Source organism: Dermacentor albipictus, chromosome 1, assembly GCF_038994185.2.
Source record: "Dermacentor albipictus isolate Rhodes 1998 colony chromosome 1, USDA_Dalb.pri_finalv2, whole genome shotgun sequence".
Lineage (NCBI taxonomy): Eukaryota > Metazoa > Arthropoda > Arachnida > Ixodida > Ixodidae > Dermacentor > Dermacentor albipictus.
In genome coordinates, this window is record NC_091821.1 from 310,291,136 (window position 1) to 310,310,106 (window position 18,971).

Below are 18,971 nucleotides of genomic sequence, written 5' to 3' on the forward strand. Positions count from 1 at the left end.
GTGCCCCCCACCCCCTTCCACCCCGAGGCACCCCACACAATACATAAGCATCAGTGGCAGTTCAAATAAGGTGATATCTACGCTGGCCATGGCACTGAACGGTTCGATGTGGCCGCTTTGCCTTGTTTTTCCTCCCATTTTCTCTTTTAGAAATATATATTTCGTCATTGTGCGGGGCTTTTAAATTCATCTGCGTATTTCTCTGTAGCAGTGTTTCTTAAACATTTCCAGCACATGACTTCCTTTATTGTACCAAACGTACCGTGCCCCTCCCCCACCTTTAAAAGCCTTCGGAAAACTTTCTTTTTTCAGTGATGCAGATATTTACATTTTAATTTATGTAAGAGACATTAAGCGCAGCACACAGGAGCTACCAAAAATTATTGTTAATCTATTTGGCATGGATTACTCTAATCGCGTATTTTATCGAGAAGGATGTAGTTTAGCCCTAGAGGCCCGGTCTTTAAGTGCGATAGCATTCCTTTATTTGGCTACCTTCCGAGTAAAATTTCGTCGCCTCGCACGAATGAGCGAAGAAAGCGGGAAGCGGATAGTTTAGCGTTCGATGTCAAAGGTTGGTATGAGGCCTTGATGTCATTGTGATAGTGATCGCGACTCCTCTCCATGACCCCCTGAATAAGGCTACTGACCTGCAGTTTGGTAAACGATGTTGAGCTACTGTTTATAAAGCTTCTGACCACTGCATCCGCTCGAATCTGCGTTTATTCTTGTAAACGCGGTGGCATCTTTTCTATTTCTGTTTTCACTTGGCCATTTTGACAATACCGACTCCGTTGCTTTCTCCCCATTTTCTTTTGTAAAATTATTTCATGGTTCTGTTCTATTACCGTGGTATCACTCACATTTTAGTTCCATTCATTTTTATTTTAACAACTACCGTTCTCATGTATACTGCTCTTGAACGCCCGTTGAACCTTCGACAACATATTTCGTTTCCTCACGTTTTCGTGAAAACTTGGCAACATAAACTTCAGTCCAAACAAGGGCGTTGTGAATAGGTGGAAGAAATGCGAGAAACAATATTCAAGTGAAAATATGACAATAACTGAAGGAAGCGGACAAAGCGCGTGCTAAACGGACAAAAAGAAAGAGAGAAAAAAAAACGAAAAATTGCACGGAGAGAAAACGCCGCCTTCAAACGTCCAACGTTAACTGTAGAATTGTCGAAGTATAGAGATAAAATGTGCAGCATAAGAAGTTCACCTGACGCTTGCGATACTCCTTAATGCACAATTTGAGCGCAGTTCTATACATGTTTTCATTTCGCGTGTCAGTATTTTGTGTTACGATTATATACGTGCACGGTTTACATAAGGAAGAGAGCACTGCGAGTAGCGCGCTCTGTTTCCATACAGACGGCGCGCGCATCTCTGGCGCCATGTCGTAGCCATGGTCTCCGCACAGCCCGTCTTGTGCGGCACGACGCTTCTCACGCTTTCGTTCCACCAACGACGAGGGCGGACCTTCGTCGCGGGGAAATCGTGCCACCAGTGTCAACGGCGACAACATCCAAGGAAGCGTGACATCGAGCCTTGCTCGTAGCCGCTCGTCATCGCCCTTGCAGGAGCCGTAATCTCCGTTACACACGCTAGTACAGCCGATTGACCTCAGCAGCTTTTCACGGCATTGCGCTCGTCCTCCTCGATCTCTATTTCTCCTCACTCTTTTATTCCCCTTACCCCTCCCCCGTGCAGTACTGTTGAGGTGACCTTCTGAGCGAGAGACAGTTACGGTACTGCTCTTTTCTTTTCCCACTTCAAAGTCACTTACTCGCGGACGAGCTTAGCCCTCCCACCGGAAGTGCAGATGAGATCGCCCGAGCGGCAGCGGATGGCGTTACCGACGGCAACTCACCGATTGCGCAGGCCGATTCCCCTCCGCTCCTCCTCCACTTTCCTCCTCGCGCGCTCTTCTTTCATCTACCACCGAGCTCCTCGTTCACTCTCAATTTTTGCCTGTGCTCGTTCACCCGGTTGCGTCGAGATACGACGCCGAGGCACGCCGACACTGAACGCAGGAACGGGCACTGCGCTCTAAAATACGCGCCAGCTAAAAGCGATGAGAGAGCGTCAGCATACCGGGTGTTTCGGCGAACGCATTCAAAATTTTGTAACGGTTGCCTGTTGCAGAAAGCGTTCATAAGCTGGTCTACTCGAAAAAGAGGACGTGCACGAAAAATTGAAATGAATAATCCACTATTTTACAGAAATTCAGTAACGAAGCTTTTAACTATTTACCTTCGGCCCATATGGCAATATACAAGTTATAGCCATGGAGTTCAGCAAGGCGGATCCACTTGGAACAAATTCTCAGGATGACACCAGTTTTGAAGCATTAATTCGCGATATTTGCGGAGAAATGCGTTGGCATTTCGGTTACTTTCTGACCTAAACGTTGTTTTATGCATTGAAGCCCAAAAGTAACTGGAACGCCAATGCATTTCTCCGCGAAGTTCGGGAATATCTCGAAGCTGGTGTCATCCTGAGAATTCATACCAAGTGAATCCGTCTTGCGAACTACACGGCTAGAATTTGTAAATTGCAATATGGGCAATAAAGCAATTAGGTAAAAGCTTAATTAAAAAAATTGTTAATTATTCGATTATGCATTTCAATTTTTTCTGCAAGCTGTGTCCGCCTCTTCGAGTAGATCCCCTCATGAACTAGAATTGTGCTATCTGCCACAGGCAACTTTTAAGAATTTTTGAAAGTGTTCGCTGAAACAACCTGTATATGACGTAATAGTTCTGCGGAAACCCGCAAGGAGGAGAGAAGTAATTAATAAAGGGAAAATGAGACATCCACCGAAACGTAGCTAAGTGCTACAAAAGAAACCCAACGGGTTCCTCGAAAGAAAAGTTCGAAGTTGAAAAAAAATTCGTCCTGGACGTTTCGGTGGATGTCTCATTTTTAAAAGGAAGAGGTCTGGACACCGACCAAAAATGGTTTAAAAGAGTTATTTACGTTTCGGCTCCCCCACGGGAGCCTTGTTCACAATGAAAGAAGCGGCAGAGCTGGCGCCCCTTTTTATGTGCGTCTCAAAACATGATTAAGGCACCTGGCATACATGGGCGGCAGATTGCCTTCGTTGCGATTAAGAGTGTGCGCCGTGGTTTGGATGATTAGGGACTCAAGATAAAGACGAGAAGAATGATTTCGCTCCTTCGCAATCACACGAGATTTCTCCCAGTTAATCTTATGTGATGTGGCTGCGCAGTGTTCGGCCAAGGCATTTGATGCAACGTGTCGTTTCTGGACGTCATTCATGTGTTGCTTAAGTCTTGTTTTGAAGTTGCCGGTTTCACCGACGTACACATATCGACAGTCCGCACACGGAATGACATACACCACGCCTGGGAACTTGTCCTTTTCCAATGGGTCTTTCACATGCACGAGCTCGTGTCTAAGTTTCCGGGAGGGCACATGCGCAGCCTGCACGTCATATGACCGCAGGACGCGTGCAAGAGTTTCGCTTATGCCGGGGACGTACGGAATCGCAGCCCGTCTTTTGGGGGGTCCGGACTGGGTGGGTACTGTGCGAGCCAGCTGACGCCCTACCGAGTCAATGACGTACTCAGGGTATCCACAAGCCATTAATTCGCTCCGCACAAGTGCATTGTCCGCCATGTGGTCTACCGCTGTTGTGCACACGTTTTTTGCCCGACGAAGAAGAGAGCCGACAATAGACCTCTTTTGCGAAGCAGGGTGCACCGATCTGTAGTTTAGGTAGCGGCCCGTGTGAGTGTGCTTCCTAAACACCTTGAATAACAGGTTTGGCCCATCTCGCTGCACAAGGGTGTCCAGGAACGGCAGTTGCCCTTCGGATTCCACTTCAACGGTGAACTTGATTGCTGCTTGTATATTGTTTAGGTGAGCCGTGAAAGGGTCAAGGTTTTTTCTTTGCAAAATGCTGAAACAGTCGTCGACATATCTGAGGAAGACTTTTGGTGCCGGTGTAAATGAGGACAGCGCTTGAGCTTCGATAGCCTCCATTGTTAGGTTGGCTACTGTGACAGAAATCGACGCACCCATTGCTGCTCCATGTACTTGCCGATAAAATTTCTTCTGGAACGTGAAATACGTATTTGATAGGCAAAATTTTAGTAGCCTACCTAAGTCATGCACATCGATGGGGGATCTGTCAGGCAACGTCGGGTCTTCGTCAAGGGCGGCGACGCAAACTTCCACGGCCATGTCTATTGGTACACTTGTAAACAGTGAGACCACGTCAAAAGAAACTAAGACTTCGTCGGGGTGAACGCTTGTCCCTTTAACCTTTTCAATGAAGTCGTACGTGTTGCGTATGTGCGTGGCACGTTTTCCAACGAGTGGCGAAATGATTCTGTGGAGAAAATTTGACAGCTTGTGGAGTGGCGAACGTGTGAAGTCCACAATGGGGCGCAGGAGAACATCGGGCTTGTGCACTTTCGGTAGGCCGTATATTGCTGGAGCAGATCCATTGTACGTGGCAAATCAATCTGTAGTACAACTGCTTGTGCTGTGGCGGCACCATACGGAAGACGTCGGCGAGCAGTTTCTGCAGATCCCTCTGAAGCTTGGGGGTCGGGTCTCTTGCGACGCTGGCGTACGTGTGAACGTCACTCAATAGCAAGCACATTTTTTCGATGTATTTGCTCCTGTCTAGAAGGACGGTAGCGTTCCCCTTGTCGGCGGGAAGTACGACTATATCCCGATTCTCGTGCAGCCTCTTGATGGCATCACGTTCTTGCTTGCACAAGGTGTCCACGGTGGGTTGGGCGTGCAACTTCGACAATACGCTTACAACGCGTGTGCGAGCCTCGTCACGGCGGGATTGGTCGACCAAGTTCACAGCGCGCTCAGCGGCGCAAATTACTTTCTTCGTGTCCGTTGCAGGTCCCGTGTTGAAGTTCAGACCGAGACTTAGGACTGCCATTTCGTAGCCGTCAGGCTGGTATGTGGACAAGTTGTACACAGAGTTTTTGAGGGCACTTGGCGGACGTGCTGTGCGGCACTGCTGCAGCCTTTCGAACTTCCTGTCGTGGCATTGCTCATCTTTCCGAGCGTGAAGATTGGCTTGAAAATTTGCATGCAGTTGTATGCGCGCCATCTCTTCTGGGCAGTGATCCTCGAGACGCCGCCGAGAAAAGAAAGCATCATTCCTAAGTCTTCGTACTTGGTCCCTGCAGTCCATGATCCTCGCTTGCAACAGATGCCGTTCTGCCTTGGAAATCACGCTTAGTCCAAATCTCGTCGACACGGGTCTGTGAAGACGCAGCGAGCGCGGGATCAAACCATGGGACTTGCAGGCAAGGTTGAACCTCAAATGCCCGTTGAATGCCAGAATGCGCGTAGTCAGTGAGACGAACCGGCGAATTTCAGTGATCACTTGCTGGCCGTACGCCTGTCGCAAATGGATGAAGTTGAGAGTATGACGGAAGCCCGTCTGGTCGGGATGATGCATACTTAAAAGGAAGAGGTCTGGACACCGACCAAAAATGGTTTAAAAGAGTTATTTACGTTTCGGCTCCCCCACGGGAGCCTTGTTCACAATGAAAGAAGCGGCAGAGCTGGCGCCCCTTTTTATGTGCGTCTCAAAACATGATTAAGGCACCTGGCATACATGGGCGGCAGATTGCCTTCGTTGCGATTAAGAGTGTGCGCCGTGGTTTGGATGATTAGGGACTCAAGATAAAGACGAGAAGAATGATTTCGCTCCTTCGCAATCACACGAGATTTCTCCCAGTTAATCTTATGTGATGTGGCTGCGCAGTGTTCGGCCAAGGCATTTGATGCAACGTGTCGTTTCTGGACGTCATTCATGTGTTGCTTAAGTCTTGTTTTGAAGTTGCCGATTTCACCGACGTACACATATCGACAGTCCGCACACGGAATGACATACACCACGCCTGGGAACTTGTCCTTTTCCAATGGGTCTTTCACATGCACGAGCTCGTGTCTAAGTTTCCGGGAGGGCACATGCGCAGCCTGCACGTCATATGACCGCAGGACGCGTGCAAGAGTTTCGCTTATGCCGGGGACGTACGGAATCGCAGCCCGTCTTTTGGGGGGTCCGGACTGGGTGGGTACTGTGCGAGCCAGCTGACGCCCTACCGAGTCAATGACGTACTCAGGGTATCCACAAGCCATTAATTCGCTCCGCACAAGTGCATTGTCCGCCATGTGGTCTACCGCTGTTGTGCACACGTTTTTTGCCCGACGAAGAAGAGAGCCGACAACAGACCTCTTTTGCGAAGCAGGGTGCACCGATCTGTAGTTTAGGTAGCGGCCCGTGTGAGTGTGCTTCCTAAACACCTTGAATAACAGGTTTGGCCCATCTCGCTGCACAAGGGTGTCCAGGAACGGCAGTTGCCCTTCGGATTCCACTTCAACGGTGAACTTGATTGCTGCTTGTATATTGTTTAGGTGAGCCGTGAAAGGGTCAAGGTTTTTTCTTTGCAAAATGCTGAAACAGTCGTCGACATATCTGAGGAAGACTTTTGGTGCCGGTGTAAATGAGGACAGCGCTTCAGCTTCGATAGCCTCCATTGTTAGGTTGGCTACTGTGACAGAAATCGACGCACCCATTGCTGCTCCATGTACTTGCCGATAAAATTTCTTCTGGAACGTGAAATACGTATTTGATAGGCAAAATTTTAGTAGCCTACCTAAGTCATGCACATCGATGGGGGATCTGTCAGGCAACGTCGGGTCTTCGTCAAGGGCGGCGACGCAAACTTCCACGGCCATGTCTATTGGTACACTTGTAAACAGTGAGACCACGTCAAAAGAAACTAAGACTTCGTCGGGGTGAACGCTTGTCCCTTTAACCTTTTCAATGAAGTCGTACGTGTACGACTGTTTCAGCATTTTGCAAAGAAAAAACCTTGACCCTTTCACGGCTCACCTAAACAATATACAAGCAGCAATCAAGTTCACCGTTGAAGTGGAATCCGAAGGGCAACTGCCGTTCCTGGACACCCTTGTGCAGCGAGATGGGCCAAACCTGTTATTCAAGGTGTTTAGGAAGCACACTCACACGGGCCGCTACCTAAACTACAGATCGGTGCACCCTGCTTCGCAAAAGAGGTCTGTTGTCGGCTCTCTTCTTCGTCGGGCAAAAAACGTGTGCACAACAGCGGTAGACCACATGGCGGACAATGCACTTGTGCGGAGCGAATTAATGGCTTGTGGATACCCTGAGTACGTCATTGACTCGGTAGGGCGTCAGCTGGCTCGCACAGTACCCACCCAGTCCGGACCCCCCAAAAGACGGGCTGCGATTCCGTACGTCCCCGGCATAAGCGAAACTCTTGCACGCGTCCTGCGGTCATATGACGTGCAGGCTGCGCATGTGCCCTCCCGGAAACTTAGACACGAGCTCGTGCATGTGAAAGACCCATTGGAAAAGGACAAGTTCCCAGGCGTGGTGTATGTCATTCCGTGTGCGGACTGTCGATATGTGTACGTCGGTGAAACCGGCAACTTCAAAACAAGACTTAAGCAACACATGAATGACGTCCAGAAACGACACGTTGCATCAAATGCCTTGGCCGAACACTGCGCAGCCACATCACATAAGATTAACTGGGAGAAATCTCGTGTGATTGCGAAGGAGCGAAATCATTCTTCTCGTCTTTATCTTGAGTCCCTAATCATCCAAACCACGGCGCACACTCTTAATCGCAACGAAGGCAATCTGCCGCCCATGTATGCCAGGTGCCTTAATCATGTTTTGAGACGCACATAAAAAGGGGCGCCAGCTCTGCCGCTTCTTTCATTGTGAACAAGGCTCCCGTGGGGGAGCCGAAACGTAAATAACTCTTTTAAACCATTTTTGGTCGGTGTCCAGACCTCTTCCTTTTAAGTATGCATCATCCCGACCAGACGGGCTTCCGTCATACTCTCAACTTCATCCATTTGCGACAGGCGTACGGCCAGCAAGTGATCACTGAAATTCGCCGGTTCGTCTCACTGACTACGCGCATTCTGGCATTCAACGGGCATTTGAGGTTCAACCTTGCCTGCAAGTCCCATGGTTTGATCCCGCGCTCGCTGCGTCTTCACAGACCCGTGTCGACGAGATTTGGACTAAGCGTGATTTCCAAGGCAGAACGGCATCTGTTGCAAGCGAGGATCATGGACTGCAGGGACCAAGTACGAAGACTTAGGAATGATGCTTTCTTTTCTCGGCGGCGTCTCGAGGATCACTGCCCAGAAGAGATGGCGCGCATACAACTGCATGCAAATTTTCAAGCCAATCTTCGCGCTCGGAAAGATGAGCAATGCCACGACAGGAAGTTCGAAAGGCTGCAGCAGTGCCGCACAGCACGTCCGCCAAGTGCCCTCAAAAACTCTGTGTACAACTTGTCCACATACCAGCCTGACGGCTACGAAATGGCAGTCCTAAGTCTCGGTCTGAACTTCAACACGGGACCTGCAACGGACACGAAGAAAGTAATTTGCGCCGCTGAGCGCGCTGTGAACTTGGTCGACCAATCCCGCCGTGACGAGGCTCGCACACGCGTTGTAAGCGTATTGTCGAAGTTGCACGCCCAACCCACCGTGGACACCTTGTGCAAGCAAGAACGTGATGCCATCAAGAGGCTGCACGAGAATCGGGATATAGTCGTACTTCCCGCCGACAAGGGGAACGCTACCGTCCTTCTAGACAGGAGCAAATACATCGAAAAAATGTGCTTGCTATTGAGTGACGTTCACACGTACGCCAGCGTCGCAAGAGACCCGACCCCCAAGCTTCAGAGGGATCTGCAGAAACTGCTCGCCGACGTCTTCCGTATGGTGCCGCCACAGCACAAGCAGTTGTACTACAGATTGATTTGCCACGTACAATGGATCTGCTCCAGCAATATACGGCCTACCGAAAGTGCACAAGCCCGATGTTCCCCTGCGCCCCATTGTGGACTTCACACGTTCGCCACTCCACAAGCTGTCAAATTTTCTCCACAGAATCATTTCGCCACTCGTTGGAAAACGTGCCACGCACATACGCAACACGTACGACTTCATTGAAAAGGTTAAAGGGACAAGCGTTCACCCCGACGAAGTCTTAGTTTCTTTTGACGTGGTCTCACTGTTTACAAGTGTACCAATAGACATGGCCGTGGAAGTTTGCGTCGCCGCCCTTGACGAAGACCCGACGTTGCCTGACAGATCCCCCATCGATGTGCATGACTTAGGTAGGCTACTAAAATTTTGCCTATCAAATACGTATTTCACGTTCCAGAAGAAATTTTATCGGCAAGTACATGGAGCAGCAATGGGTGCGTCGATTTCTGTCACAGTAGCCAACCTAACAATGGAGGCTATCGAAGCTCAAGCGCTGTCCTCATTTACACCGGCACCAAAAGTCTTCCTCAGATATGTCGACGACTGTTTCAGCATTTTGCAAAGAAAAAACCTTGACCCTTTCACGGCTCACCTAAACAATATACAAGCAGCAATCAAGTTCACCGTTGAAGTGGAATCCGAAGGGCAACTGCCGTTCCTGGACACCCTTGTGCAGCGAGATGGGCCAAACCTGTTATTCAAGGTGTTTAGGAAGCACACTCACACGGGCCGCTACCTAAACTACAGATCGGTGCACCCTGCTTCGCAAAAGAGGTCTGTTGTCGGCTCTCTTCTTCGTCGGGCAAAAAACGTGTGCACAACAGCGGTAGACCACATGGCGGACAATGCACTTGTGCGGAGCGAATTAATGGCTTGTGGATACCCTGAGTACGTCATTGACTCGGTAGGGCGTCAGCTGGCTCGCACAGTACCCACCCAGTCCGGACCCCCCAAAAGACGGGCTGCGATTCCGTACGTCCCCGGCATAAGCGAAACTCTTGCACGCGTCCTGCGGTCATATGACGTGCAGGCTGCGCATGTGCCCTCCCGGAAACTTAGACACGAGCTCGTGCATGTGAAAGACCCATTGGAAAAGGACAAGTTCCCAGGCGTGGTGTATGTCATTCCGTGTGCGGACTGTCGATATGTGTACGTCGGTGAAACCGGCAACTTCAAAACAAGACTTAAGCAACACATGAATGACGTCCAGAAACGACACGTTGCATCAAATGCCTTGGCCGAACACTGCGCAGCCACATCACATAAGATTAACTGGGAGAAATCTCGTGTGATTGCGAAGGAGCGAAATCATTCTTCTCGTCTTTATCTTGAGTCCCTAATCATCCAAACCACGGCGCACACTCTTAATCGCAACGAAGGCAATCTGCCGCCCATGTATGCCAGGTGCCTTAATCATGTTTTGAGACGCACATAAAAAGGGGCGCCAGCTCTGCCGCTTCTTTCATTGTGAACAAGGCTCCCGTGGGGGAGCCGAAACGTAAATAACTCTTTTAAACCATTTTTGGTCGGTGTCCAGACCTCTTCCTTTTAAGTATGCATCATCCCGACCAGACGGGCTTCCGTCATACTCTCAACTTCATGTCTCATTTTCCCTTTCAGGACGATTTTTTCTTCAACTTCGAACTTTTCTTTCGAGGAATCCATTGGGTTTCCTTTGTAGCACTTAGCGACGTTTGGGTGGATGTCTCATTATCCCTTTATTAATCTACTTGCATATTGGGTGCTTTAATTTTTCTTTCACACCATACAAAATGTTTAAATATTGTCTCTGGCAGGTAGCACAATTTTAGTCCTTAAGGTGGAATGCTCGAAGAGGCGGACATTTCTTGCACGCGAAATCAAAATTCATGATCAACTAATCATCAAAAGCTCGCTAAATCACTTTTTTGGTTAACGACTTAACGTCATGCATTGCGATTTACGAATTCTAGCCGGTCCGCAAGACGTGTCCATTTAGAACGAATTGTCAGGATGGCGCTGTCCACTTTTCGAGATATTCATTACCCGCCGTGGTTGCTCAGTGGCTATGGTGTCGGGCTGTTGAGCACGAGGTCGCGGGATCGAATCCCGGCCACGGTGGCCGCATTTCGATGGGGGCAAATTGCGAAAACACCCGTGCACTTAGATTTAGGTGCACGCTAAAGAACCCCAGGTGGTCGAAATTTCCGAAGTCCTCCACTACGGCGTGCCTCATAATCAGAAAGTGGTTTTGGCACGTAAAACCCCATAATATATGTATATGTATATGTATATTCATTCCCAAAGCGGGCGGCGAAATACATTGGCGGTCCAGTTTTGTATGCCTCAATCAAAAAGTAAGTGAGACAAGGCTGCATTCTCACGGCGAGTTGGATGGTGCATATCTCGAAAATAGAGCCATCCACATAATTAGTTTTATGTGTATATGTCTTCCAGTCTCACCGGCTAGTATCTGTAAATTGCAAGATAGTTAGATAAAAACCTAATTAGCGTTTTTTTTAATTAGTCGATCCTGAATTTTGATTTCACGGGAAAACAATGTCAGCCTCTTTGAGTAACTCAGTTAAATTTTAGGATTTCAGTTTTTACCACAGGTGACTATTAAGAACACTGTATGGTCTAAAATAAAATAATTATTTAAAAAACGCACACGCCCACTTAGGAAAAAAGGAGGAATTGAAAATCTGTGACATCGAATGAAGGAAGGAATAAACAAATGCATGAAAAGAACAGAAACGCACTTGATAACGTTACAAAAGAATTAGGATTTTAGCGAGACGGAATGCGAAACATTGCAAAAAAGAAAAAAAGAAAGGACGCGTAACCATGCGCCTTATTTTTGATACAAACAAAATTATTTGACCAGCAAATGGGTCTCTCAATAAGAACAGAACGCATTTATAAAACAGAGAGGTGGTGCAGGCCCGCTGGAAACCTCGACGATGCTGGCACATCGCCGTTGTAAGCAGGTGTTCTATGCAATAAGGGCCTGCCTTCACACCAGCTGCGAAGTTCTAGAAGGGGAAAGGCGGGGTAAGGGGGTAGGGAGGAGGTGCCGTTATTTTTCCTCCTATACTTTGTTGTTGGTGTTGTTGCAATTCGTGGAGTTTGCAGCTGTATATGAACGACAGCTTAATTTTATTCCGAGCAGGTGCCCTTGTTAAATAAATTTAATATGAGCTATACTTTGCGATGCGTAATATTTCAGTCACTCCATGAATAACTATATACCCAAACCGGGAACGTCGCACGTGTTTATAGCTTAGCCAATGGAAAAAAATGACGCGAAAACATTTACTTTGATAATGCTAAAGATTCAAGTTACACGACCTGACAATCCACAACGCGCTTGGCTGCCATTTCCCTTTCACAATGCGGGTCACGGCGCCCCTGATAGCTGTCGTCTAGTAGTGATTGGTCTCTCAGTCTATCTCGAATGACCTTGTAAAGCAACCCCTGCTCACACAAACATGCACGCATGGAAGTCCGCGCGGACATCGTGTGGGGCTCGTGCGCCTTATACGTCATGCGCAAAGTGCGGCTTGTGCCAACTGTGCAGAGAGCCTGACAGGTAACAGAGAGGCCCGATCTTTCGTAAGTCACAGGCATGTAAAGCCAATAGACAATGACGCTGCGGAAAGCGTATGTGGTGAACGAGAGTGGATGGAACAACAGCTGGCTGCAGAGGGGATACGAGCACGTGCTTCCTTTTGTTTTCAATGAAAGCAAGTAATTTCAATTGAAACGAGTAATTCGCCCTATATGCTTCCCTTGGTGTCATTGTCTGTTGGCTTTGTATGTTTTGCCCTTAAAGCGCGTGATTTCCCACTGTCGCAATCTTCAAACGCTCTGAGCAACCAAGCGCAAGGGTATTGGAGGTGCCGTGATGCTATAACCTGGCATTCTCTGAGCCACAGCTAGCCGCGCTTCAGGAGAGAGAAATCCTTAGTTCCTGCTTCATTTAATCCTGCTTTCATTTGCAAGAACTAACATTTATTGGCGAAATAATGGGCATGAAACGTGTCGACCCTCCAAGGTGTGAGAAAAGTCGATAAGATTTGCAAAATAACTAACTAACTAAATAAATAAATAAATAAATAAATAAATAAATAAATAAATAAACAAACAAACAGTTCGACGTGAGCCCGGTCAACTGCACGCGACAACGGAGCTTGAGAGAATCGCCAATGACATATTCTAGTGACTCTTGTCCTCGCTTTTACTTTCATCCTTATTAGATGGGGGCAATTGATGGCAGTACTTTCAACATGCTTTTATTAACTGCGAGACTAGGCAACAAATATGCGTGCATTTCGGTTCATGCATGGATAGTCAAGCCTAAATTCCGACTTGGTCGTGGGCATCTCATCTGGTGTATATGACGGGCTTTCGCCTTAACCCCTCGGGTCAGTGGAGCAGTCAGCTACCACGGGGTTTTGACGAATGCGAGATGGACGGCTTGCTTCTTCTGTAGCTTCTTGCGCAGGCCACGTAGATTTTCGTCAGTGCCAGAAGTAATGCATCTTCGAGGTTAAATGCAAGCTTCGCTATGAGGCGCCACTGCTTCTGGTGCCCGTTTCTTCTGCGCACACGGATCCGTTCCTGGGGGCTCGAACAACGAGCGTACCTTCCTTGGTCAGCACAGATGTCAGCGAGTCTGGTTGCACGTCGTCTGGCAGCGTGAAGCGATGCGTATACTCCCGGCGCACGAAGTCCCCATCCTCCCCCCGTGGGGGCTTCTCGAGGTGACCGGCGTGAACTTCGACGCAGTTACCGACAGCTTTGACGGTTACCTCTCCGGCGACGAATCCACCAACGTCGAAGGAACGGGAGAACTCCGGTGGTGAGCGCTGCTCTTTATCAGATGCTGCTGCGCAGGCGGCTGAATACGAATCGTCGTCGCTTTTGCTCGCTGAAGAAGCCGGCGGTGCATCGTCTTCCTCGCCCTTACCTTCGACCGAGAGCGCGCCTTCGCCGAGTGGCGAGCAGCACGCCTCTGCAGGAGCGCATGACGCTGCTTTCGATGGCTCGAACACATCGGCGAATAAGTGATCAAGCAAAGGGGCCATCAGGGGTGGCAAAGTATCCGTTACCCATGGGTTGGCCTCGGCGAAACTGAACACATCAGCGTAACTTGGGGCGACTGGAAAGAGCAGCATTTCGGAGCCGATTTCTTGCCGTCGAAAGGCGATACAGAAAAGAACGTAGGAAGCAGCAACTCTCGTGTCGACAGTTGGGTGCGTACAGTGAGCGGTTCCGCACCCAGTGCGTATTTATTCTAACACGTATTGCCGCTTATTGCGCCAGAACCGGCCGGTGAGTCAACGTTTCATTACACCGCAGGGCTGCAGCTTTCGATGACTAATGCACACGTGTGATTTGTTTTCCTTCGGTACCTTTCTGGAAAGATCTCGAACAACGCAGAAAACCTGCGCCACGGAAAGATCCGCACGCTCCGCTGCGCAGTTATCTGCCCGTCTCCCTCTCTCTCTCTCGTAATTGTCGCTAGGCAACAACATAAAACAACGCAAACGCATTGCAAGCTGGTGGACATAGTGCGCCATCTATCGAACATAGCAGGAAATACAGCTTTGGCTATCTGACTCGTTTTTTTTTTATTATGGGGTTCTACGTGCCAAAACCACTTTCTGATTATGAGACACGCCGTAGTGGAGGACTCCGGAAATTTCGACCACCTGGGGTTCTTTAACGTGCACCTAAATCTAAGCACACGGGTGTTTTCGCATTTCGCCCCCATCAAAATGCGGCCGCCGCGGCCGGGATCTGCCTCGGTTGCGTTTGTTGAAACCGACGGCAAATGATAAAGACGGCGTGTGGAATGTTGTAAATTGGACATCACAAATCTTCGGCCAACACCATTGCCGAAGCACACGGGGATCCTCGCCGCCAAACCCTATGGCTTCGCCGTTTACTTCCGCGCATTTCGGAAACGGCGCACGCGAGAGGAACAGCAAAGAAGCCTGCGGAGAACGCGCGAGAACATTCTGGAATTTTCGGAAGGGCCAGAACCAATGGGAGCGCTCATCTCGTTGCGGCAGCCAGGCGCTCTGCCCTGATTGGTCGAAACCACTCAAGGGCGTCCTGGATGCTTCGAGAACTTCGTGGGAATACTATAAATTGACGCGCCGCGCGAGCAGCTGCGGATTGCGGCCGGGGCGCAGCGTTCTGCGATGTCGCTGGCTAGCATGACGCAAAAGCTGGTTGGACATAGCACCGATGGCACCCGTCGACAGAGTCCACTGAGGCACTTCGTCGGCGCACCGCGCCGAAGACCGAATCCGACGACCGAGAATTATGGAGGCGTCACTTAAAATTATACAGTCGTTAACCAGGCCCCCTATTTCATGTCCCTTAGCGTGGCTTTTCGTCAGCTTACTGCGACGAGTGCAGCGGGGAGGGCGGAAAAGCGAGGTAAGTTCAAATATTTTTTCTCGTATTGGTGGCACATTATGTTATGAAAGACCGCAGTTGAAAAGTTTGGCAGATGGTGTTCGCTCGAGTACGCCGTTATATAATTTCTCTGCGGAGCTGAGGCTTTCGTTCGGGTCTCAGGGTATGCTTCAGCTACGCATTTTGCAGCATTTCTAGTGGGAGTAAATAGTCGTAAAGAGCAAGCTGAAGAAAGAAAAGAAAGAGTAAACCTGCGGGAACCACTTTCTAGTGCTTCCTCAGTCGGCTCAGCGCTTGCCGTATCGTTTGTGATCGCCTTCTGTCTTAGTGACGTGTTTTCTGCTCGGAACGGATAATCTGTGAAATGAAGCGTCGCAGCTGTTTCAGCGTGGACGGCGAGCTTGTTGTTCCAGATTTGTACCTCTTTCTGTATGCAGGACGTGTTATCTCATACGAGCCCCTGGCGATGAGGATCATTTTCGGCGTCGCGGCTACTGCGCCGAGTTGCCGCCGATAGTGCCGCAGCATATGCGTTGGAGGAAATGCACGTAATGAGAAAGAAACGGCACTGGTTGCGTGCGCACTCGTTGATCTCAGTGTAGGGAGGCTGCACCTTAGGTCGTAGAGGAAGAGAGAAATGAGTCAACCGAAGTCGTCAGGTACGTATGCAGCTCACGAGGGAGAGAAAGAAATGAATGGAGGTGCCTTTTATCCCCCCCCCCCCCAAAAAAAAAAAAAACAAGGCAGTAATAAACGCAAATTTTCTATCGACCTGTTCCCACTGTGCTATTTTTCAGGAGAATCCTATGCACGCAGGCCTCTGACAAAATATTTTGCGCTGCATTTTATTTTCAAGTCGCTTAGGCAAGTTGGTGCGACATTCTATTAAAACAGCTCAAAGGACAAGGACCAGACGAGTGCACATAACACAGCGCTGTGTTATGTGCACTCGTCTGGTCCTTGTCCTTTGCGCTGTTGAAAAAGATTGCGTTCAAGTGCCTCGGCCTTGAAAATAACTCTCTTATTATAAATCATAAACAGTCGTCTGTCGTCTTGCTCGGAGTTTTCGGTGAACAATACAGAGGAGCGTTAAACTCTACCGTGGGTCGGCTCGGGCGGGATTTTTATGTCGCGAAAGAATTATATGCCCCATTGCCCGAAAATCCGTCGTAGTAGGCGTGGCCGAAAGGTGATACCAAAGATGGCCGACTGCACAAAGAGTAAGAACACGTCAATAATGCTCGGATTGACGTCAGATTTCTCAGGGAGGTTCATGTAAATAAAGTGAATTAATGGCTCTGGAAAGAAAATGTACGTGTCGGTTTGGGTGAGGAACGAGCCCGGGCCTCCGAGTTGCGACGCAAGCACACTTCTACTACGACGTCTCGGCGGCTCCGCTGTTCTGGCTGATTGCAGGCATCGCTAGTGCGTGCGCCATTGGACACGCCAGGCCGCAGCCATCTGCGGACTAAACGCGTGGCCTATCGTCCGTGCGTCTCTGGGCACGTGATGGTGCAGCAGATTGGGAGGGTGGGGCGCCATGTTAAGAGCATATAAAATGAGCGACCTTATGACGTTCCGAGATCTATTAACGGTATGTTTTCGCATTCCCACACATAAGCAGTCTAATGTCTGCCTGTTGAATTTTTAGTACATAAGAGTGAACATTATTACGCAAGCGTGCTACGTATCGTCAGTTACATAGCCAAATGCACTAAATATATCGCTACAAGTTTTTTTCGCGCCCAGTAACGCATAAAATCTCTTAAAGTGGCCGAATGTAACGCCAATTTCTTAATTAAATTTCATATACACCCTATGTATTGGTGTCCAAACTCCTTTTTGCCTTAACTGCAGCGAATTCGAACGAGCGTCAGGATAAAGACTCGTACAGATGCGGCGACATAAAACGTTTGTTGTTAACAAAAAACAGTCATCAGTAGGAAAATTCAGCGAAGTTAACTTTTATACTGAGGTGTTTTAACATTTTGAGCTTCTTTGTATTAATTTCGCTCTACTTGCATATTAATGTCAATCCTTGTCTGCTGGACAAACCGGAGAAAAACGAAGCAAGACATAACAAGAACGACTGAAATTGTTACGGAGATTGGAATGCATAAACAAAGTCTACCTGCTCGCGTATGTCATACAAAGAATTTGCAAATAATATTTTTTTTATTTACAAATACTGCAGGCCTTATTCAGGCCCAAGCAGGAGTGGTTACATCAATAGTAACAAACAAGGCTAGAAATAATAAAAAATAGAATACAGAACAATAATAAAGATATATAGAATATATATATACATGATATATATATATATATTACATTGAAGTATGTGTCAAAGAGTGTGACATGCATGTATACGGGTGCTCCGCAATACGGCAAGCCTTTAAAATTTCACATGCATCACACTACCTCATTATTAACGCGATAGCGTTAAGGAGCTCGTGTCGCAGAAAAGCCGGTGTCGTCGGCGTCGGCGGCGTTGACCGTGAGCGATAAATCACGGCAGGCGCTTCATAAATAAAAAGCAACTTCCAAGATTGGCCCGGTGGGAATCGAACCCAGGTCTCCGGAGTGTGAGACGGAGACGCTACCACTCAGCCACGAGTTCGATGCTTCCAAGCGGTGCAAACGCGCCTCTAGTGAATGCGGTGTTGCCTTCGAAACGAGCCGTGGAAAGTTATACTGCGGTGTATATCGGTAATTATGAACATGTAACGTACAGAAGTCACAATTACACGAGTTGCGAAGTGCGTTTCCGCTGCATTTCTTCTGCGCTTTCCGCACACGCAGAGCCATCTTGCGGCAAACACAGAAGACCCCCTCCTCTCAATGTACGGCGCTGCCCCGACAGGAGGCGCGCCGCGCGCGCATTGGGACCGCTGCCAGGCGCGTCGCGGGACTCCCTCTCCCCTGACGACGCTTCGCCGTGCTTCCGGTTTAGATTACTATCTATCTCTCTGCCCGTGCCGATCACGACGTTTGGCTGGCGTAGATCGTTTCCCCTCCGAGACACCGAGTTCTTTGGTTCGTTTCGTTCGCTCAGGCGCACGTTTCGTTGCCGCGCCAAACGCTGCGTTGCTCGACGCTCACCGCGTGATAGGTGGGCGCTAAGTCCGATGCGGGGCGCATCGTAAGTGATTGCTGTGCCGTAGCGCATTGTCTTATACCCCTTGGCGGGTCGACGGGAACGCTGTCGCGTCCCACTCTTGAAGGCGAAGCTTAAGCGTCCTCCAATTTTTGTACCTGTCCGCTCAGTGAAAGGCGGCTGCATCAATGGGCAGATATATTTTATCTCTGCGATGTCACTTTTAATAATATGTCATTTGGCCAATCGCAGGCTGTTATCTGCAATCATTGCGAGCATTTCTGTGGCTTCAGTGGTACCTGAGGTGAGTTAATGGCAGGCTGCACCGGGGTGTACGAGTGGGAAAAACATGAAAAACCTCTTAGATAGCGACTCCCTAACCGGTGCTACTATAGCCTCTCTGGGCAGGCAACGCATGCGTTGGACATGTGACCGTTCTTCCATCATTTATACCGACGGCCTCTCTTATTCACAAAAAACGCCTGGCATAACGATTCAGTCGATCAGTGGGTGTGCGCATGGCGGTAAGAGGTATTGAGAAACGTAGGTGACGTCGCAATGTTGACGATCCGTCTCTTGATTAGGGCTGGTCCGATTTCTACTACGAGAAATGCCTT

The 18,971-nt window shown here is 48.9% G+C and overlaps 1 protein-coding gene across 11 annotated transcripts in view; it reads left to right on the forward strand.

Moving 5' to 3' along the window:
• LOC135907000 (uncharacterized) overlaps positions 1–18,971 on the forward strand; it is a 155,757-nt gene that overhangs the window by 55,262 nt on the left and 81,524 nt on the right. For 6 of the 11 annotated variants that reach the window (XR_010565866.2, XR_010565864.2, XR_011511288.1 and 3 more), the window contains exons 1-2: positions 15,003–15,281; positions 15,698–15,919. The exons of 3 other annotated variants lie outside the window; for them this stretch is intronic. The gene's annotated coding sequence lies outside the window, so the exon portion shown is untranslated. Of the gene's footprint in view, positions 1–15,002; positions 15,282–15,697; positions 15,920–18,971 lie in introns of those variants that run through there. 2 more of the 11 variants (XR_011511289.1, XR_011511292.1) reach the window with 1 other exon arrangement.